This window comes from Octodon degus, unplaced genomic scaffold, assembly GCF_000260255.1.
Source record: "Octodon degus isolate 3935 unplaced genomic scaffold, OctDeg1.0 scaffold00014, whole genome shotgun sequence".
Taxonomy (NCBI): domain Eukaryota; kingdom Metazoa; phylum Chordata; class Mammalia; order Rodentia; family Octodontidae; genus Octodon; species Octodon degus.
This window is the reverse complement of record NW_004524590.1, coordinates 24266345-24290395: the sequence shown is the minus strand read 5'-3', so window position 1 is coordinate 24290395 and position 24051 is coordinate 24266345. Positions and strand designations below refer to the sequence as shown.

At 36.6% G+C, this 24051-nt stretch overlaps 1 pseudogene; it reads left to right on the top strand.

The window, feature by feature from the left end:
• Positions 1–6092: 6092 nt before the first annotated feature.
• LOC101565689 lies at positions 6093–6921 on the top strand (annotated as a pseudogene).
• Positions 6922–24051: the final 17130 nt, after the last annotated feature.

Below are 24051 nucleotides of genomic sequence, written 5' to 3'. Positions count from 1 at the left end.
AGAGAAAAAATTAGGCTTTCAAGTACCTAACAAGTGGAAAAGGTTGAAGTTATAAAGAAAAAGAAATAAATTAACCATTATATCTCAACAGCTATGCCACAGGGTAGTATTTTCATTTAGTGGCAAATACAATTAAACAGACATTCAGTTTGAAGCATATAAAGTCCTCCATATATCTAGTAGCATCTTTATGCTGATATAAATTGCAGTGAGGAGCAATTTGTATAAATCACTATTATTCCTGAGAGAGATAAACAGACCAAGCAAATCTAACGTGACAGATGTTAGAAACGTTGCTATTATGGTTTTCATTTCAATTCAGTTTCCAGACTTCCTCTACTGATTGCATTAAGCAGAAGGTTGGAGCTTCTCCTGTCAAGGAAGGCAACAGCTTTGTCATGCAGCAAATCTACTCACTCAGGTTGAGCTTCTTCACTTTTTAGCCATGAATCAGGCACCACAGTATGATATGCAAAGTAAATCCCTTGGATCAGAACTAGGCTGAAAAATCCACCATAGAGTAAGATGAAATGAATGAGAAAGAAAGAACATATGGTCACTGTCTAAAACCAATTTTAGATAAGTCTTTGCAAAAACAATAATAGATTTTACATATTTACATATCATTAAATGTTGAAATGCACAATAAGTGATCCTATCCATGGCCTAAATTCAATAGTCTAAATTCACATATGCCCAGGTGGTAAGGGCTATCTTGTGGCATTAGTTAGAAATTCCTTTTATTACTTTAAGTGCAATGAATGATATATGGAAGAATTTAGCTGTATGTATATATACGTCTGTAAGGTTATTTCATGAGAAATATTACTTCCCCTTAAGACTTTTCCTAAGGTAGGTATACACTGCTATCTATTGGGGATGAATTGGCTATGTAAGTTTAATGACAAAATATAGACTAAATTGAAATCTGGGTCAGAATTTTAAGTCATATATATATATATATATATATATATATATATATATTATTTACTTTTATATATAATTTATATAATATATACTATATATTAATCTTCACATGTATGATCTTTAATATAAATTTATACATATATGTATATGTAATAAAATGTAACAACATTAAAGATTAAGCTTTTGAAAGGACAAATAAGCATGCAATCAGACTCTTCTGAGATTTATCAGATGTTGTAGACCTAATTATGTTCCGCAAAAATTCAATAAGTAAAGTCCTAACAAACATGTGGCCATATTTGGAGATAAGACCTTTATATAGGTAATGAAAGTTAAATGAGGTTACAAAACAGCCTTCTAAATCAGTATGACTGTGTCCTTATATGAAAAGGGAGGTGCAGTAGGAAGGCATGCGCACGGCGCCAAGTCCACGTCAGGACACAGGAAGCAGGCCGGTGGTCATCCCCAAGTCAAAAGGAAGACCTCAGGAGAAGTGCAAGTTCATTGACACCTTAACCTTGGGTTCCTGGAATGAACTGTGTTGAACTCCCCTCTAGTTTATGAGTGTAATATTTTGTTGTGATACCTTTTAGTAGGCAGATGCGTCAGAGAAAATCATACGTGTCCAAGTTACCCAAAACCTTCAGGTTTGCTGCTACCTCCTTTCAGACTTATAAGAATGTACTGACTAAAATATTCTGCCTTTTATATTGTCTCTAAAGTATCCTAAACAAGATTATCATTTCTAACTAGATGGTAACAGCAAGAGAGGGAGTCTCTGAAACATGTGCCAAAGAACATCAGGTACCCTGAGGAGGGGGTTAAAGAGAAAGCTACACAAAAGAACAAATAAGAAAGGGGAAATTGCCAAACCATTGTCCACAATCAGGGGTATTTTTAAGAGGAAGTTGGTTCACTCCTGAGTCATGGTACCTTTACAGCCCAGATCCAGTGTACACATCATCTTGAGACAGTAGCATGCTCCCCGAAGAAGGAGGGAGTATGCTCCTCAGCATGGTGCTGTAATGGCAGCCTGGGCAAGAAAGCAGACTAGCAGTCATCCTGGCCTCCCAGTAGGGAGCTCAGTGCAAGCAAGGGGCTCACAAGGCAGGGCTTCAGAAAACCTGAGAGCCAGAGAGCAGTGCATAAGACAACATTGTCAAGCACTCAGGAATTCAAAAGTAATAGTGTTACTCAGATTAGGGACCTGAATTTGAGTGCAGATAGGACTTGAGGGCTCTGGGGCTTTTGGAAAGAGAAAAATCCTGATGAGCCCGCAGTCACCCATTCTTCCCTAACACAGAAGAATGTTCAGTGCACTGTCCACATTTGCCAATGGGTGCAGTCCCCAGCATCCTCTTGCTGGACTGCAGGGTTCTGGGAGCCATGGAACTGTACCAAATCTGCAGGTCAGAGAGTAAATCTCTTGGGACAGTAATTAAAAAGAATGTTGAGCAGAGGGATAGAAAACAGAGCCAAGGTCAGAGAGCTTCCAGCATTGCACTAGACGAAAGGATTTTGGTGGGTAGATGGAGAGGAGCATGGAGGCAATCACAGGATTTGGCCTGTAGTGCAGGGTGCAGGAGTGAAAGGGCCCCCACAGAAGTCAGTGGGAGCCTGTAGCTGAGTGAGCCACGTGATGGCTCCCCTCCCAGGAGTAATGGAGGCAGTCACACCTGGGGACAGAAAGGTCTGCACTTAGCCACACCGGGAGCACTGCTTGCAACCAGCAGGCTTGCCTTCAGGGACAGATAGATGGTCAGGCCTCCTTGCTCAGAGCCTGGAAAGTGAGTGAGCTGTGGGGGTGGAGAGGGGCCCGTTCAAAGACCTGCAACTGAACACAAACTGTGAGCAAAAGGGACTAGCAGGGAAACTTCAATTTCTTGCCTTTGCAAAAATGACATCATTAATTTGAATTAGTTGAGTTAATTTGAACTGTTTTTCTCTCTTTTCCATTTGTCTTCATTTTTCTTTATCCTTTTTAAAATATCCCCTCAATTCTCTTCCCCCTTCATCTCTTTCTCTTCCCCTATCTTCCTTCTTTACACTTTTTATTTGATATGTCACATAAGTATATTTTATATTTATCAAAAGATAATATCTGTATACTAAAAAGAGAATATCTGTAAGAGAGAATAAGAATTAATCAGTGTTTGAACTTAAATACTGCCTTTCAGAGGCACATCAGGGTAAGTCTTAATGAAACTGGGCATAGAGGATCCAAACACAAACTCCCAACATCTAACCGGCTCCAGCAATCTATTTCCCTCAGTCTCAGGCACACCTCACTCCCTCGCCATCCCTCCTGCTGCCACAAGTCTACTCACACACATCACTAGCCCATGCCTCCAGTTACAAAAATCAATCCACTTTGTTCTCACCTACATTTTTATTCTCTAACTTTCTTCTTACTGTCTTACATACTTTCCTTTCCTTTTTTATTTCTTCTGCCCAGCCTGCACATCTCAGTGTAATAGTGGATGGCAGCATACTTCAGCCTCTAACTGACCTTGATAAAATTGTTCAAACAAATATTATTGTACAAGACTGACATATAGCTGCATGTGTTGACTCTGTGGTAACCTGTCGGAATTCTTCCTGTTCAACACAGAGGATGTGTCCGGTCCTACTGATCTGAGTATATCAAGGAGTTAGTACCGAGAAGCAAAGATATTCTAGAACACATCACAGGAAAGCAGAAACTAGCAAAAGGGATCTCTGTATTTGTCACATTGTCTTTTCATTCTAGTTAATCCTCAACCTGTAGCACTCAAAAAAAGAAGAGTGAGAAAACAAGGCAGGAAAAATACTTCAATGATGCCCAATGCCCCGATAGCAGATCCAACGGGGATCTAGCGGTGAGGACAGCAGAGGCCACAAGGCTGAATTGTTTCAAATGATCAAAAGAAACAAACTCAATAAGCTCAAAAATAATATAACCAAACAAATAATGGGTTTAATATACAAACTGATCAAAGAGCTCAGAGAAGATTCAGAGAAAAATTAGAACAGGTGCCCATGACTCAAATATGAAGGACAAATTTACATTGCTGAAGTCCATGGGAAGGTGCAAACAGAGATTTTGAAAGGTGAAGAATCTTATTAATAACACAAGGAAAGAAGTGAGGTTGGTGAGGAAAGTATCAGATCTAGGAGAAAAGTCTTATGCGCAAGACTATGTACTCAGAGGTGTATTACACAAAAAGATCATAGAAACGGATCCAAAGCATACTGGATTATGAAATAACCTAAGAGTAACTGAAGTTAGACAAAAACAAAACAACAACATCCACAGAATAAAATACCCCTTTGCATAAATTATATCAGAAAATTTTTATAATATGGGATAGGGATCAATATGTAGGAAACACAGGCATATAGAATTGCAAATGTTTCCAAGCAGAGAAGATCTCTATGACATAGTATCGTCAAAATTCAAGAAGTCCAATACAAGGACAATAACTATTGAAGAAAAAATAGATCACTTCAATGATGTAGAGTGTGCCTAAGGAGAGTCACATGGGGAGAAAACACTCCCTCAGGCTTTCACAGAGAGCACATTGGCCAAGCAATGGCCGTGACTCATCCACATGGCTGACACTGACAAAGGTTCTACAATCTGAGGTACAGGATCTCAGGATAAATCCTGAGGGGATTTCACTGACCTTCTCAGACCAAAAAACTACAACTCTTATTGCACAGGTCCTGCTTTACCTTGGTCTTAACCATCCAGTAGAAAAGTATGAGGACGAAATATAGGAAGTAAAGCCATGCTGTTATGTTGAGCTGTGGGGGACTCAGGTCAATAATTTCTGACATTGCCAGTTAAACAGAAGACCCAATGCTATTATGGGCTACTGGACTCTTTTTGAATATTTTGCTGAGTTTACACACCTATGATATTCAATAACGGAACTTCGAAAAAAAGGGGTATACCGATGAATGTCCATTTTGTATCTGTGTATTCAAAGTTGTTAGGATAGATATATAGTTGTATTCTCTTAATGAATAGAATGATTTGTTCTAATGATTTTTGTAAATAGGACCTCAAGTCCGCATCTTGTACAGCAATTAACCACTAAGAGGAATATATGCAGTGTGTTATTTGTTGAAACTGTATTTCCGATTTGATTTGAAACTTTCTCATTGCTGTTTATCAATAAAATTTTGAAAAAAAAAGAAATACAAATAGCAAATTAAAAAAATAGATCACTTATAAAGGCAATCCTATTAAAAGCACAGCAGACTTAACACAAAACTTATAGGCTCCATGTGTAATGAAGTGTTGGGAATCCTAAAAGAAAATAACTTTTGACCCAAACTAATATATTCTGCAAGACTCTTTCAAAATTAATGAGGAAATATGCATATTTCATTAAGGAATGGAAGAAATTTGTGACTGCCAAGCCAACACTCTAAAACCTTATCAGGGATAACCTAGAGAGAGATAAAGAAGTCACCAATGCTAAATGTACTCTTCAATAATAACTCTCAATGCAAGCTGAGCTTTAAATCTCTAGACAAAAGAAAGAGATGTAACCCTGGACAAAAAACACAACCTAATGTATGCTGCATACAAGAGACACATATAATCCAAACATTTATACACTAAAATTCAAAGAAGAGAAAATATTCCATCGAACAGGATCCCGAAATCAAGCAAGAATAGCTATGCTAATTTAAGACAAAGTCAGCTTTAAGCCAAAACTAATGAGGAGAAATCAAGATTACTGCTTATTAATTAAAGGAACAATTAAGCAGGAAGAGATAATAATTGTAAACATATATGCAACAAATCTGGTACACCAGGCATCATAAAACAAATGCTATTAGACATAAAAGCTCAAATAACACAGTCTTAAAGTAGAAACCCCAATACTTCATTTCACAAATAGAAAAATCAAATTGGCAAAGAAATATCAACAAAAAAATCAGATATGCAATACAACTTAATATAAATGGACTTATGAGATATCTACAGTGTTTTTACCATACTGCAATAGAATACACATTCTTCTCAAATTCATACAGAACATCCTCCAAAATAGAGCAAATACTAGATCATACAGTTTCCTCAGATAAATACAAAAGAAGCAAAATTGCCTCATGTACATTTTCATATCATGGTGAACTGAAATTAGAAATCAATAATACTTTTCCGCCCGCTCCCCCCTCCCCCGGAGCGCCGCTCCGGCTGCACCGCGCTCGCTCTGAGCTCCGGGCTCCTGCTAAGCTTGCGCGGCCGCCACCTCCCTCAGCCACCATCATGATTATCTACCGGGACCTCATCAGCCACGATGAGATGTTCTCCGACATTTACAAGATCCGGGAGATCGCGGACGGGCTGTGCCTGGAGGTGGAGGGCAAGATGGTCAGTAGAACAGAGGGTGCCATTGACGACGCGCTCATTGGTGGCAATGCCTCCGCTGAAGGCCCAGAGGGCGAAGGCACCGAAAGCACAGTAGTCACTGGTGTAGATATTGTAATGAACCATCACTTGCAGGAAACCAGCTTCACAAAAGAGGCCTACAAGAAATACATCAAAGATTATATGAAATCAATCAAAGGCAAACTTGAAGAACAAAGACCAGAAAGAGTAAAACCGTTTATGACGGGGGCTGCAGAGCAAATCAAGCACATCCTTGCTAATTTCAAAAACTATCAGTTCTTTATTGGTGCAAACATGAATCCAGATGGCATGGTTGCTCTCCTGGACCACCGTGAGGATGGTGTGACCCCATTTATGATTTTCTTTAAGGATGGTTTAGAAATGGAAAAATGTTAATGGATTCGATGGTAACCTTGGATCTATCACTTGTCATAACTGGCTGCTGCTTGTCATCTACACAACACCAGGATTTTAGACAAATGGGACTGATGTCATCTTGAACGCTTCGTTTATTTTGACCGTGATTTATTTGGAATGGAGGCATTGTTTTTTAGGGAAAAAACACATCATGTAGGTTGTCTAAAAATAAAGTGCATTTAAACTCATTTGAGAGAATGCCTCTTAGTTTAATACATATCAAACTAAGTCCATTGGTAGTGTTCATGGAGAAGATAGAACCTGGTCAGAGACCACTGCTAAAAAGCATAAGACTGCCTGCAAATAACTTCTGCAGTGGAACTACTTCTGAGACTGGAATATAAAACAAGAATCAAAGTTTTAATTCTGAGTTGCAGAGAAGGGAAAGAGACTATGTTCATAGCAGTGCCAACATTTGAAGTGGAGCCTTACATATTTCATCACCTACAATGGAAGTAGTTAACCCTGGAAGAGATTACCAAAAGAATAAAAAGACTTAACTCAGTTGGAAGCAAAGGAAAAAAAAAAAAAAAAAAAAAGAAATCAATAACAAAAGAATTCGCAGAAATTTTGCATATATCTCAAAATTAAATAACACATTCTTTAATAATTAATGGGTAACAATAAATCAAGGAAGAAATTAAACAGTTTCTAAGATCAAACCATAAGGCCACTGAAATAAACCAGAACATACAGAACACAGTGAAACATTCCTAAGAAGTCATTTACTGCTATAAACAACTCCATTAGATAAATAATAAACCTAACAAATAACTTATCAATATACTTCAAGGTCCTAGAAAAACAAGAACAATCAAAATGCAAAGCTAGTATAAGGAATGAAATTATAAAGACCACAGGGAAGATTAATGAAAATGAGACTAAAAAAGAAACAAAATAATGAATGAAGCAAAAAGCCGGCTCTTGCAAAGAATAAACAAAATTTTAAAGCCTATAGCATAATTTGCTAAATGAAGAAAATGTGCAATTAAAAATTTAAAAAGTGAAACCACAACAGACAATACCAAAATCAGATTACTAGAAATTGCATGGAAAGCTTGTACTCCAGCAAACTGAAGAATTTGGAAGAAATGGACAGATTCATAAACACATATGCATTGCCAAACTAAATCAAGAAGATATAAAAACCCTAACCATTCCAATAGCAGGAAATAAAATAGACATGTTACTAATGAAAAAAAATCAACTAAGAAAAACCCAGGACCCAGTATAATTCACCACTAAACTCTATACGAACTTCAAAGAAGAGCTAATGAATGATCTTACTCCGCACATATTATAATAAAACTAAAAAGAAAATAATCATCCAAATCCATTCCTTAAAGCTAATATTGCCACAATTCCGAAAACCAGACAAAGACCTAACAAAAAAGAAAGCTACAGTCTAGTGTTTTTAAAGAATTTAGTCACAAAAATTCTCAGTAAAATGTTGGTAATTGAACTGCGATAAATCTTCACAAAGATCATACATCAGGATCAAGTAGGTTTCAATCCAGTAATGGCTCAACACATATAAATCAATAAATAGAATATATCACATAAACCAAAGAGAGCATAAAGTCATCATATAATCATCTCAATCAATGCTGAAAAGGCTTTGGCAAAGACATCATCCATTCATGATAAAAACCCTGAAGAGAATAGGTATAGAATGACCTTACTCATACTGATAAGTCATTTATAACAATCCAACTGACAACATAGTACTAAATTGGGCAAAGTTAAAAATGTTACTTTAAGTCAGGATAAAGGCAAGGATGTCCACTATCATGACTTCTGTTGAATATATTCATCAATTTACCAGAGCTATCTGTTGAAAGAAAGATATAAAAAGAGATCAATGTAAAAATGAAGAAGTCAAACTAGTATTATTCCCAAATAACTTGAAGGGGAAAAAATTTCATCCAAAACTCCTAAAATTTAGTCAGCAAATTTAACAATGTTACAGTATAAACAGTTGACACACAAAAATCAAGAGCACTTCTTGACATCAACAATGATCTCAGTGATAAAGAAATCAGGTAAAATATACCATTCACAATAACCTCAAGAAGAAATAAGTATTTAGGAATTAACCAAGAAAGTGAAAGACTTACATGGTAAAAGACTTATACTCTGAAAAAACGAGACAAAAGAGGTCATCAGAAAGTGGGAAGATATCCTCTGTTGCTCGTTAGGGAAAGTGAACATTGTCATAATTACCATGCTACCAAAGTCAACGTGGAGATTTAATGCAAACCCAACTAAGATACCAACTTCATACTTCACAAATCTAAAAAAGAAAAAAGTCCTAAATTTTAAATAGAACCAGAAAAGACTCTTAATAGTAAAGTAAGCAACAAGAATAAAGCAAAATGCCTCACAATCCCATATATCAATTATATTACAAAGCAATAGTAATAAAAAAGCCTAGTACCAGCACAAAAACAAACATTAATATAAATGGAACAGAACAAAAATGCAGAGAAAACCCCAGGCACATTCAACCATCTGATCTTTGACAAAGCAGTCAAATATATACACTGGAAGAGAAAGGCCATCACTTCTTTAAAAAATGGTGGCAAAATGCTGGTTACACACATACAGAAGACTGAATCTGGATATAACAAAATAAAAAAAAAATCTGAATATAACAAAATAAAAAAAATATCCCTCCTCTTAAAATGGTTATAGCTCATCTGGAGGAAGATAAAATAAGTGAAGTTCTTGCAAACAGGAGCATAGACAAAGGCTTTTTAAAAGAGTTCTCTTTGCCCAATGAAATAACATCAAGAATCTACAAGTTACATAAAATTAAAAAAGCATCTGCATAGTAAATATGAAACATCTAAGTGAGGGCCTGGGGAGATAGCGCAGTAGAATAAGTGCTTGCTCAGGGTCCTGAGTTCAATCCTCAGTACCGCAAAAAATAAATAGATAAATAAATAGGAAAAAAAGAAAAAAGAAAAGAAACATCTAAGTGAAATGACAACAAGGGGGAAAAGAGTTTTTCAACTACTCCTCAGAGAACTAGAATGTACAAAGAATTCAAAAGAATTATCCCTGCTATAAAAGAGTCATTGAAACGAACCTACAATTGTCAGAAGTACAAATTGTCAATGAATATACAAAAAAAGTTCAACAGCTCTGGCCATTAAAAATGTCATCTTACTCTCAAAAGACACCTATGAACATGAACTCAAATAATAAATTTTGTGAAGGTGAGGACAACAGTAACCCTTCTACACGGTTGCTGGGAATTTCTACTTGTACAATCACTATGAAAATCAATATGGAGATTCTTCAAAAGACTAAAGCTAGAGGCTCCATTTGATCCAGCTATTTCCCTTCTGAGCATCTTCCTGAGAGAAGTAAAGGCACTGCATCACAGAGATGCATGTATGCTCCTGCAGGACAAATCCCATTTAAATCTTGGGAGAGGTTTATATTCTGTTAACAAATAGCTCAACTGTTGCATGGTTTCTCTTCTATGAGAAACACAAAGAATAAATAATCTAAAAAGCCCAATAAAAGATGGATAATAAAAATCAAGGAGAGAGATCTTTTGCAAATCAGAAATAATCTGGAGATGAAAATAGAAATGGATAGGAAAGGAGGGGTTAGAGAAATAAAGATAATTAAGATGTTTTATTTACATCTACTAATGACCCAAGATAAATATAATTGCTATGTACTTTAAACATAGGTAGATAAATGATAGATTGATAAATTATAGATAGATTGATAGAGATGTTATTTTAAAAAGCAAAAGTCTGAAAAAATTTAAAAATGAAATTTCTAAGGAATGCACATGCTTCTTCTATCCATAAGTGAAAACTTAATAAGATTTGTTCTCTTCCTTCCATGTGGAAGAGAAGCATATATATGTCTGTCAAAATAATACTTTTAAACCCATGGGTTGAGGGTAGTTTCACAAACTTTGGGCTACCATTATCTTTGTCTTGGGTCTCAGAGACAATTGTATAGAACCTAACCCATTTGGTACTGCAATAGATGAAAATTCATATCATTATATTCTACATGTCATCTCCAAAGAAAATAATAGCATGGTTCTCCCCTCTATTGTGCTATCTGTGGGTAGAGGTAAAAAAACAGCAGGTGCAAAATACCTATCTACCTCAGCATTGTGATTCAGTGAAAAGAAGCAAAGACCGAGTCAATGATCTTGTAATTAAATTGGAAGTATTTTCATGTAACAGAGACATCTATTAGACACCTTGGAGGTTGAGGAAGCTTTCTCTGAGGAAGCCAATTCAAGCCTGGGGCCAGAATGATGAACAGATGTCTATTACTTGAAGTGTCAGCTAATGAACAGTGCTAGTGAGGACCCAAGGAGGCACAGATTATGGGATGAACTAGGCCACAATGTTTATATGCTGGACCACTGTTATCACACAGAATGGTGAGCCAGCATTATGGCAAGCCAGCATTATGACTGATAAAAAGGGAAGAGAAGGAGATGCTACTTTGTAATGTTTCTGGGTGGTTGATTTTATAATACCAAATAATTATAGAAACAGTGTGGTTTAATAAATGCATTGGCAGTAAGTGGTTGAGAGAGATGGACTTAGTTGATTATTTGAAAATTGCAGAAATTCCTGGTTTCAACCTGATTCCTGCAAGAATGTGCTGCTGGAAAGAATAACCTGAGGCATCACAATGGCACTAGAGATTATGTTCACATCTAAAACTATTATATGTGTGGCAATAGGTGCTAATAAGCTTCTGTTGCTCAGACAATATCTTTGTCTCTTTTTTCACACAGCCTCATTGTTCCAGTCTTTGAAGAATTAGGACTGTAAAGACTTAATTTTTACAGAAACAGACAGAGGCCCAGAGTTGAGTCTGCTGGTACCAGAATTTCACCCTAGTCTTGCCATTTACTAGGTATCTAGAATAATAGCATGTAGTTCTCTCTGCTGTGTCAAATGCCTCTTCAGGGATTAGATATAACTGTTTTCTGAATGATAGATCAATAGCTTAGAAATAACATTTCAGTATATTGTTATTAGAGAAATTTTAGCACTTGCCTTAGAAATAATTCTAAGTCGAAGTAGTCCTTGAGAGTCTTAAACAGCTATTTCTCCAGCCACTTTATTGTAACCCAGTTGGATAATTTCAGCAAATGAGTCTTAAATGCAAATGGGATAACAATGCTTTTAGCTGATAATTTATTTCTAAGACACTCATTACACTCTACCCTAGAGCTGTTAAAATTGTTTAAACTAGGAAAAATAGTCATGCTGTGGGAAATAAAATCTAAGTAATCAGAGATAGCCTTCAAAATACCCTCAGGTACTGACTGGATTCTAAAAGCAAAGATAATTGGTGAAATCTGATTTTGTTTTAAGTCTATATAAGTGTTGAGTTACTTGGTAGTGCCTAGAATAAATATTGAAACCTTTTAGATAAAATCAGTCTCGTTGGGCAAAAATTTTACTCTCATCTATTCTGTGCTCAATCCTGCACTGAAATTTAAAAATCAGTTGTTCTTGACCTACTACATCTTCAGCAATGATTTACTGAGAACTGGCTATGTTTAAGGCATTTATTAGAGTCTATGAGGGTCTGATGGGTCAGACAAAAAGAAAGAAGAAAAGTAAGAGCAGCTCTTGGTAAACACAACACAGATTACAAACCCCCAAGTGTTAAAGTAAAGAATCAGGAATGCCATTAAATCAGACCTTTTTAGGTCAGTTGACTGTTAAATGAGAAAATAAGGAAAATATAGAAATACTTTGCATTTAATTGAAAGAACTAGACTCAGGGCCAAGATAAAGATCCTTCCTTATTTCTTGAAGTGAAAATTAATATCTCATGAAAATATAGTGCTACAAATGGTAAGGTGAAAAACTGGTGATGGGTTATGATTCTCTTTTACTGGATAGTAAAATCCAAATACAGTATCTGAGATCTATTGCTTTGAGACTCTGAGAGGGAGCAATTCAATATCTGTGTATAGTCAGTGTTTAAGAGTCTTCATGGAGAAGATAACTTAGGTATAGTTCTGCCTTGAATGATCTACTCGGCTGTTTGATTTTGTTTTCCACTGAACACAATTAATAGCTAATAATACGAACAGAAGAATAGAGATTATGTAGATGATCTTAATCATCTTAACATTTCAATAATACTGAAATGCTTGCTACAATGAAGAGATTTAACTCACATATACATTGTATTAATAAAATAACTCTGCTGAAAAAGTCTAGTAATCAAATCAAGGAAACATGTGAACACTAATATAAGAATTTATGAATGTTCCTTAGAACTCAAACTCAGGAATATAACCATATTGGGCCTTTATGCAAAGGAAGTTACAGGGCATTGTCACATCATAACTTCTAAATTTATACTTTACAGTTCAACTTACTGGGTCTCACAGAACCAATTTCATATTGCCAAAAAATAATCTGCTTGACTCAGTATGACACGTATATTCCATGTAAATCAAATCAATTCTATGCTAGGATGTACAGACAGAAATAGCCCCATAGATTTACTACATAAAAGTGGCATCATCTTTCAGGTAATATTTGAAAAACAATGCTCACATTGATGTCCTATTTAGTTATATTACTTGTGTTTATTAATCCATTAGGTAATGCATATATAGGGTATTTATTATCCTTAATTTGAAGACGAGAAAAACAAACTCCAGTGGGATGGAGCTGCTGGCTCAGGCACAATGCATAGGTACAAAGGCTTGGGTGAAAGCTCATGCAATCCAGAATTAGAACCAAAGCATTATGCCACACGTGACCCATTTGGGACGCTGGAATACATATCTTGACCATATACCCTTTAGTACCTCATTGTAAATATCAAGTCATCTTCAATACCAAAAGATGATTAAGATAATTGTGATGAAAGACACCATGCAAAATGGGCTGGTGAAATGTATGATTATCTAAAGCTTTAAATTGGTGCATATAGCTGTTGCTGGTAAATTATCTTGACTAAAAGAAAACAAATTGTCAAAACTGAGCTAGCCATGGAACTACTAGGATATACTCCAGTGTTTTGAATAAATACCAAAGAAAAAACACTTAATAAATAAATTGAATGGTGAAAGAATGAATTATTTTTCCTTACATAAGCATAAAACATACAACTAACCTACAAGATATGACAAAATGGTGAATGCTTATTTTTTTGAAAGCCATTCAAGTGAAAGACGCAGGGTCATTCATCCTTCTCAAAGCACCACCCCCTGCTTCCAGCAAACTTACCTCATGTCTTACCACCTTCTGAAGCATCTCTGATAGTCCTCTTTTAGGGATTCAGTTGCACGGCTGTGGCTGCCTCGGTGTGTTGAACTGACTTGAAATATTTTCCTTAAGGGCAGGCAAAATAGCTCAGTGGATTAAAGCATCTACAAGCAGGCACAGGGGCTGAGGGTTCGATCCTTGGGCCTGCCATGCCAGCCCCGCCCCAGGGGCATGCTGAGACTGTCACTGAGACTGGGCATGGTGGAGCGCACCTGTGATCCCCACTCTTAGGAGGCTGTAAACAGGTAGATCACTATCAGTCTGATCTAGTAGTGAGACCCTGAGCACCCGGTAGACCCTTCCCTAAAAAATACATAAATAAATAAAATATTTTTGTCATTCTTTTATTTATTTTATTGAGAAACAAATAGCAATGACACAGTTTCAAAACCAATTAGTAGGAGAGTTTCAATAATTAATACATTGCATATTGTTGTCGTCATAGTAGTTATTCATAGTACAAGATGCAGACATGATGTTCTGTCTAAGCACTATTAGTACAAATCTTTCTTCTCATTGAATTAAGAGAAAATAGCTGTATATCTATCCTAACTATTTTGTATATACAGATATAAAATGGTCCTTCATTTATATCCACTTTTTTTATTTTGTCAGATATGGGTATTCCATTGCCATTTAAATATTGTAGGTGTGTGAAAACAAGGTATAAAAAGTAAAGTCATATTAATATGCTGAGCTGTAAAAGGCTCAAGTCAACAACTTCTGACATTGCCAGTCCTGTGGATAACCCACTACTATTATGGACCACTGGACTACATTGGACTATTCTGTTGAACTCACCCACCTACTATATTTAAATGGCAAGAGGTCATTCTTCTTTGGAGAAGGGTCAGAAGCTGCACAGTGCCAGAGTCAGTGAAAGAACCAGGTGAGGCCACACTGCAGTGTTTTAGAACGTGCCTTTCTATGGAACAGCACTCGGTGGTGCATTCTCAGTATTTTTCAAGCATTTCCTTAAGACTCCTGAAAGGACTCTCGGAACTGATCCAGCAAGTGCCAGGAATGAGGGGATGCATGTGTTTGAGGTGAAGGTGAGTGTTTTGAGGGCTAGAATGCCTAGTGAAAGTTTAAATTAAACAAACTGTCATGTCTGTGTCTTGTACTATGAATCACTGCAAAGACAATATGCAATGTATTAATTATTGTAACTGTCCTACTAACCCCCATTGCTATTTCATTCTCAATAAAATTATTTTAAAAATAAAAAATAAACATTCACCATATATTTTGATTGCACCATATATATGATCATAGAATAGCAGTTTTTGTTGGAAGTGATGTGTCAAAAAGGACACAAGTATATTTCTGAAAAAGGTGAAATCTAAGTGTAAAAAAAGAATGCAAAAAGCCAGGCATGGTAGTTCACATCTATAATCCCAAGCATTAAAGAGGCTGAAGCAAGAAAATTTCTGCAAGTTTGAACTACATGAGGAGAACTTAAAACAAATCAAAACAAAGTACAAAATAAACAAAAGAGTGATGTCCTTTATATATCACATATTGAAGTAATATTTTATTTTTGAATGTATCAGATCAGATGTAGGTTAATTGAGAATAAATTTGTATTGGAACTAGTATATAAATATTCAATAATGAAAATTAAACTAATTCCACTGTGAATACAGTGTGTTAATAGAATGTATTGATATGTACAGAGCTGTCTAGGACTTGTCCTTATCTATTCAATTGACTTTAAGCAATGCATATTGGTCTAGCCAAGGTGCTAGTGGTAATTTTTTGACAATGGCAGGCTGTTTTCCAAGAACCCCCACCTTCTCCCTAGTGAGCCAGGTTAAGAAGGGATGAGCAGCCAATGCTCCACACTATTGGCTGAGATTGAGCCTCCAGCCTGGAGGTAGAGGCTATAACTTTCTTTAGCTTGAAAGGTTATGCATCAGAACTGAAGCACCTACCCCAAAACTTCAATATTGTCTCAACTATGAAATGCAGATTGCTCTTTTGCATATCCTTCTCTCTGCATATTGCAGAAGTGAATGAAGGCCTCCTACCTAGTCCAGCTCATGGGACTCACCTACTTCCCACCATTCTTACAGTCACTAATTTCAAGCTACTCCTTTCCTCATGAATGAATAAAACCCAGGTTTGGCCTTGAGTTGAAGCCTTTGTTCTGGATATCCTCCATCATGGCTGAACTTAGGACCTTTTGGTTCCCCATAACTACAAATATGCCTTAGTGTCTTTACTTTTGATGTGGTTGCATTGAGAATGGTAGATTTGGATTAACTTGATGGGATACCAGTAACTTTTCTATGGGATTAGAAGTACAAACTTCTCAGACCAAGATGAGGACCAGGAATAGCTCAATATATCTAGAATTAACGTGTCTACAATTAATTTTGTAGATCAATATATCCTTTCTATTCATCACTTCTTTGTTTCAACAGTGACCTCTTATATGCCTTTATTATTGTGTCTTCTACTCTGTGTTACTGAAGTGCAGATTTGAATAGAGTTCTGCTTAATCCAGAATGTACTTCCATATCTGTTGGTCAATGCACACAGTTGTTATCATGCTATGGTGACTTTAAAATCATTTTATACAGTGCTTTGCCCAAGAGGTCCATTCCATAGTCCCACTTATACCCACTATTCTGTCGTGCTCTCTAGCTATGCTTTCAAAATGTTGGAAATATTTTTAACCTCTTTTACATACTCTCTCTATTCCCTTCCAAATGCCATTTGCTAATCTGCTCCAAAATTTAGCTCCAAAACTTTTGTGTGGACATACCAAAATCATCATAGGGAACTTAATATTATCTTAGTGTTGTTAATATATTTTGAATAATTGTTTGTTATTCTGCTAAGAATTTTATTGTATCATGCCAATTATCAGCTTTTGTTTCCCATTATAGATTTTAAGTTCCTTGAGAAAAACATTCATTTCTATTGCTTCTTTGTGTCTTCGACATTTAATGCTCCACTGACTGCTGAATGGGTGTGATTATACACTTTGTAACAAAGCAGGTGTAGCTGCACAATGTCTTTGATAAAGTAGAAAAGACCAAGGCATGCCAGATTTTAATGGCCCGTGAAAATTTATCATCTTTTTTAAATCAAGATTCCATCAAAGAAAGGAAATAGAACTTTCATCTTACCTTCTAAAATATATATTTTAACATAAATTTGGATTAGGAAAAACACTTTCCTCCTCTCTTTTAAATTATAATCTCATTGATCTTGAACTTTACATATTAACAGTCCCATATTTTTAAATTATGGTAATATCTTTTCTTACTTTGTTTTACTAGATAGAGTCATTAGTAGCAATCATACACTTAATAATCAAACCTTTAACATTTCTAACTAATGAGAATACCTTTTAATGTATAAAATTACCTATAAAAATAAAAATTTGCAGTAGGACTATGGAGATAGCTCAGCAGAATAAGTGCCTGCCTGGCAAATGCAAGGTCTCAAGTTTGATCCCTGATGCAAAAGGAAGAAAGAAAGAAAGAAAGAAAGAAAGAAAGAAAGAAAGAAAGAAAGAAAGAAAGAAAAGAAAATTGCATATGATAATGTACAGTATTGGTGGATAGCTTCCATTAAGTTAAGTGAGTTCCTAATACACACTGAATGTAATTTAAATATTTTAGCATATTTCATATAATTTGTTTCCATTTCTTTAATCTCTGTTTTGTTTTCTTCTGGTTTTGCAGGACCAGGGGTTGAACTTAGGACCTTGTGCTTGCCAGGCAAGTGTTTATTCTACTGAGCTCCTTCCTGGAAAATTACACATTCTGGAATTTTTTTTTAATTTTTTTTTTTTAAAATTTTATTTATTTATTTATTTATTTGTGTGTGTGTGTGTGTGTGTGTGTGTGTGTGTGTGTGTGTGTCCAGCTCAGCCCACCAGGGAGTGGGGCTGGCTGGCACGTGGTGCTGGGGGATTGAACTGTGGTCCCTGTGCTTTGCCAAGCTTGTTCTAAGTAGGTGCTTTAGACCACTAAGCCATCTCACCAGCCCTGGAATTTTGTTTTAAATGTAGAAAACTTTAAAAAAATAAATAATTGTGGAAAACTTGACATGGCCATGATGTTTTTTTCAAAAATATTTTCTTTCAGCCTCTAAGCTTTATTCTCCTGATATTTCATGGGTACTTTCCAAATCAAATGCTATAGTTCTTCCTTTTGTCCACATAATCTTTCCTGAGCCACACATCTCCACAACCCTCTATTAGACAGCACTTTTATTTTTTTTTACCATAAAAACTGAAAAAAATAAACATTTAAGAGGAAGGCCCATGCTAGTTGTGCAAGGGAAAGATGGAAGTGTCTTAGGTTTGAAGACCTCAGGTCTTCCTGTGTCCCGGTAGACATTGGTGTTTAGGTCTCTATTTTCTCAGGATTCCAACAGAGACTCAAACTGGCAACTGTCTAGTTGTTTACAGACCTTTGACCTTGGAATGGCTCAGCACCATTACTCTCTTATCTTCTTAGCTGAGCATCTATAGGGTCCATTGTCTGTCCAGTGAGCTGATGGCCATTGTGGAATCTCCTCATTCTGATCCTTAAGTCTACTTAATAAATTCCATTGCACAATTAAATACATTTCCATTGATTCTGTTCTTCTAAAGAATCTAACCTAATATAGATTTTGATAACACTGGTGGTTCTAAAGAAACAGAATTAAAAGGATGAATTCTTTCAATTGGTTTCGTGGTTCCTGGAGATGGCTCTATAATTTGATGAGACCTAAATTTGCCACCCATGGCCTCTCCTTCTACTAATGCAGAATACTGATAGTCTGTGATTTGAGCTATTTATTATGTAACATAGATATACTTGATTATCTTAATTTTCTATATTGATATTGTAATTTAATATCCTAATTTTGTATAATCCAAGCAATTTAATAACTGTATGTACAATACTTTGGGACATTTTTGGAAGTGTAACATATAATCATCTTCACTAGCTTCTCTTAGTAGCTTTGGGTAAACTACTAAAAAAAATAATGAGATCAGAGATTCAAATTTCCAGTGCTAGACACACATAAACAATCCAAAGTGTGTCCTTCTAGTATATCCTGAAGAAGAATCTCCTCTCTTAATCACAAGGCTGAAATTTTTGAAAACCAAAAACAAGCCCTCATACTCTGTGATTGACTAAATTACAGTGTGAAGTTAACGCTCAGTTTCAAAGATTCTTTCCAGCTAATATGGGTGGGGGTGAGTAGAAAACAATTGGACCCTTTAAATGTTTGAGAGGATGTGACAACCCTGAGGACTTTGAACTTCTAAAATCTGATGAATTTATTTTTCTGGAGGAAGAGTTTTCTCCACCTTTAGTGGTAAAGGCATGTCTACTTCTACCCTTACTCCATGTAATGTTATTGGTCTGGGTGAGGAAACTAATCCCATATTATCTATGGAAGCAGTAACACTGTTCCCCGATGCCATCAACAAACCAAGACAATTTAAGCCTCTTTGGGACGTACCCTTATCACTCACTTTTACTTTGGGGCCTCCAGGCTCAGACCTCAGAAGGCTCCTAAAGGGAAAGCACACAGCTTGAGCAAAAAGGAGATATGTGAAACTCCCAAAAAACTTCTTGAACTTTCTAATTCTTACAATCAAAGTTCTAGACAACAGGTATAGGAATGTATTTTAAGAAGTGGAGTAATGACAGAAGGAACACAAACATGAATCTAACTGTATTTATTTGTATGGGTCCATCAAAAAGAGATTTTGGATTTAAGGTCACAGTTCATGGGTTTAAAAATGTACTATTAGTTTACTTGGTAGATTGACTTGAATATGAATCAAAAAAGGCCCACTGTATATGAACTGGAGATGGCTGATGCTCTTAGGTTTGCTGCTGATGAAAGCATTCTAAGGGTCAGAGACATGAGAATGCTAGAGTGGATAAAAAGTAGAATCTACTTCACACTGAGATGACCCAGAAAATGTGCACTTTATTGATACTTTAAAGACATATTTGTGAGAGGAGTAGCAGCCAGTATTCTTGAGGAGCTCTGTCATTGCTGTTCACTATATGTCACACATTATGATGAGGCCCATAGTCATTTAATTGGGAAACAGAAATGTGATGGGGATAATTGGGTTGCAGAGTGGCAAGGGTCAAGTGGCAGCACACAATCACTGATGGCAAGGTGGTGAACTTACTGTAATGGCCATCAGAGGCAAAACAATGGTCAGAATGGTCTAAATTTGTAGACATATGGTATGTGCTAATTAATCACGCTGTTCTTAGCAGTGAAACAGACAGAAATCCTATGAAATTTTTACTGAATTTATATAAGCAGAAAAATGTTAGGGCAAATGAATCAAAGTCTACCTTAGCAATAGAAAATCGCAGCCTCTCAATCAGTTCCTAGACTTGAGCCATTTTATAAACCTAGAACTCCTTGAATAAAGGAGAAGCTGAGTCCCCTTCAGGAAGAAACTTGTATCACCAGAAAGTTTCTTAAAGGACCAGGGTAACCATATATTGGAGAAAAGGAAATGGCCAGTTGTTTAGAGTACCAGTGGATACTGGTTCTGAGCTAGAGCTGATTCCAAGAGATCCACATCATTATGGCCCTCCAGGAATGGAAGGAGCTGGGATCAATTGAGTTTTAGCCAAGGGTCCACTCACAATGTGTCCAACAGATCTGAGAATCCATCTTGTGATCAATTCCTAAGTTTTAGAATGTATAATTATGATAGAGATATTTAGCATCTGGCAGAATTCCCATACTTGTACCCTAGGATGTACATTGAAAGAGGACATTATGATGGTAAAGGCCAGATGGAAGCTATTAGAGTTACTCCTACTTGGAAAAAGGGCAAATAAAAGCAAAATATTGCATACTTGCAGGATATGCAAAGATTAGTGGTACCATTAAAGACTTGAAAGAGGCAGAGGTGGTGACTACTGTCACAGCAGCATTTAATGCTCCTATTTAGCCTGTACAGAAGAACAATACATCTTGGAGAATGATGGTAGATAGCCATGTGTTTAAGTGGTAAGTCTAGTTGTGGCTACTGTACTAGGTGAACTCCTTGCTTGAGTCGGTTAACATAGGTTTTGGTATCTGATATGCAACAATTGATTTGACAAACGCCTCTCTCTCAATATCTGTCTATAAGACTCACCAGGAGAAATTGGCTTTACACTGGCAAGGTGAGAAATATATCTTTCCCATTCTATTCCAGGAATATGCCAACTCTTTAGCCCTCTATATCACAACTTAGTTCATAGGGATCTTGACCACCTTTTTCTTCTACAAGACATCACACTGGTCTACCACATTGATCACATTATGTTTATTGGACCAGGTGAGCAAGAAATGGCAACCACTGGTACTTGTTAGTAAAAGATTTTCACATAACAAAATGGAAAATAAATTTAACTAAAATTTAAGGGGCTTGTACCTCAATGAAATTTGTAGGAGTACAGTGGTATGGGACACGAAGAAATAGTCATTCTACAAATTGTTGACCAAGGGCAACAATTTATCCTTTAGAAGGATAAAATTGAGAAAGAAGCACAATGCCTAGTGAATCTGTTTGGATTTTGGAGACATCACATTTCTCATGTGGGTCTATTGCTCTACCTATTTATCATGTGTTATGGCTAGTATCTGAATGTCTCCTCAAAGCTTCATGAATTTGTAGGTGGCTGGATCTAGTTCACATGGATAAGGAGTAAGGGTGTGGTACTGGAATTGAGGTTATGAGTACTGGATTAAGCCCCTAACTGGTTTACTATAGTTTTGGGTGTGGGTAATGGTAAGCCCCACACTGGATATGCAAGGCTCCACCCAAAAGGCTTGTGGCCTTGATGGATAAAGGGAAAAGAAAAGCATGCTGCTGCTGTTGCTGCTGCTGCTGCTGCTGCTGCTGCTGCTGCTGCTGCTGCTACTTTTTGCCTGTCACTCCATGGATTGTTTCTCCATTACCAGGTCCCCCTACTCTCCTTCCCTGCCTTGGAGCACTTAAGCTATATTGGAGGTGGCCCAAGTACCAAATTGTCCTTACCATGTAGATATGGCTTCATGGGTATACTTAGTTGACAGGAAATAAATCAACACAAAACAACAGCTTGGATATGATTTGCAAATGTTTCCGCACATTATACAAGCAATACCTGAAAGTGGAGAGTTACAGCACCACCATCCCTTTCCAAGGTAGCCCCTAAAACAGTGGTAAAAGGAAATTGCCATTTTGACAGTACACCTGGTGACACATTTTTCTTGGAAGAATAAATGACCAGACATGAGGTTACATACCAATTTATTGGCTATAACTAATAGTCTTATGGATGGGCAAGAATTTGGAAGGTATATGACTGGAAAATTGGTAAAAAAGACATTTGAAGGAGAGGTACATCTCTATTTGGCCTAAGAGTGTAGAAATAAATGTGTCTCACACAAGTACTTAGTGAAAAGCAACCCAGAAGAAAATGAGAATAATAAAGTGGTTAGGATGACTCATCCTACAGATAGTACTCATCCTCTTCCTTAGTGACCATTGTCAAGCCCAGTGGGCTCCATGAGAAAATGGCCATGGTGGCAATGTTAGAGTTTCTGACTCTCAGAAATATGGACTTCCACCTCACCTGACTGCTCACCAAGGCTGACACGGCCTCAACCACTGCTGATTATGAAGTCCACCAGAAGCAGAGACCAACAGTTCTTAGGACCAGCACCAATCCTAGGGATGGCCATCCTGCCATACTGAGATAGATGGACTATATGAGATGTATTTCTTTCCTTCATGGAAAGGACAGAGCTATTTGTTCTCCTCACATGCAATGCTTATGCCAACGCTACCATCTCCATGGACTTACACAATGCCTCCTTCACTGTCATGGTAGTGTGCACAGTGTTGCTTCTGAATAAGAAGCATGCTTTACAGTCAAAGAAGAGAGCAAGTGGGTTCATGCTCAGGAAATTCACTGTTTTATAAGCAGCTAGATTGATAGAAGAGTGACATGGCCATTTACAAATGTTGATACAGTGCAAGCTAAGTGAAAATACTTGCTGGGCTGTGGCAAGGTTCCCCAGAACACAAAATATTCTCAGAACAGTTATCATATATACTTATATAATATATGGTACTCTTTATGCCACAGTCAAAATTCATGGGTCCGGGAATCAAAATGTAGAATGACACCACTCACCAATACCTCTAATAACTCTTTAGCAAAATTTTTCTTTCCTGTTTTCACAGCCTTTGCTCTTCCAGAATAGTTGTCTTAGATGCAGAGGCAGGTGATGATGCTTCCATCATGAACTAGAATCTAAGATGTCCCCCTGGTAAGTTTTGGTTTCTCATAAACCTTTGAGTCAACAAGATAAAAATGGAGTCACAATGTCAGCAGGGCTAACTTATCTAGATCTCGCAAGGGAAATTGGACTACTAACCTACAGAAGAAGTAATGGAAAAATATGTTAGAAGCACAAGAGCCCTTAGAACATCTCCTGGTATTACAATATTGTGTTATTAAGGTCTATGGAAAACTATAACAAACCATCCCAGACAGGATGATTAATGGCCCTGAACCTTCAGGAATAAGTGTGAGTTACACACCAGGTAAAGAACCGAGACCTGTGGAGGCACTTCCTGACAGCCAAGGGAATACAAAATGGGTAGTAGAATAAAGTAGTCACAAATACCAGCTACGTCTAGCTCACCAGATACAGAAATAACAATTAAAATTTCTATGAGTATTCTTTTGTATATGTAATGCATTTGTGCATATTTACATGCAGTTTTTTCTTTCTTTGTAATAACATCAACTGACTTAACATCAGTACTCAGTATTGCTAAATCTGAATTATAATATGTAAGTTATGTTGTGTCTCAAAGCATAAGCATCACCCAAAGAAAAACTTGGCTTTAGTGTTCTGTTCACACGTTTCAGTCTGCACACAGAATTGTTGTATCATGTTAGGCATGATTATGAACTTGCTGATATACTGGAGATTATGTGAAGTTTAAATGGATATGTCTGGTTGCAAAGTTGACAAGAGCAGGAC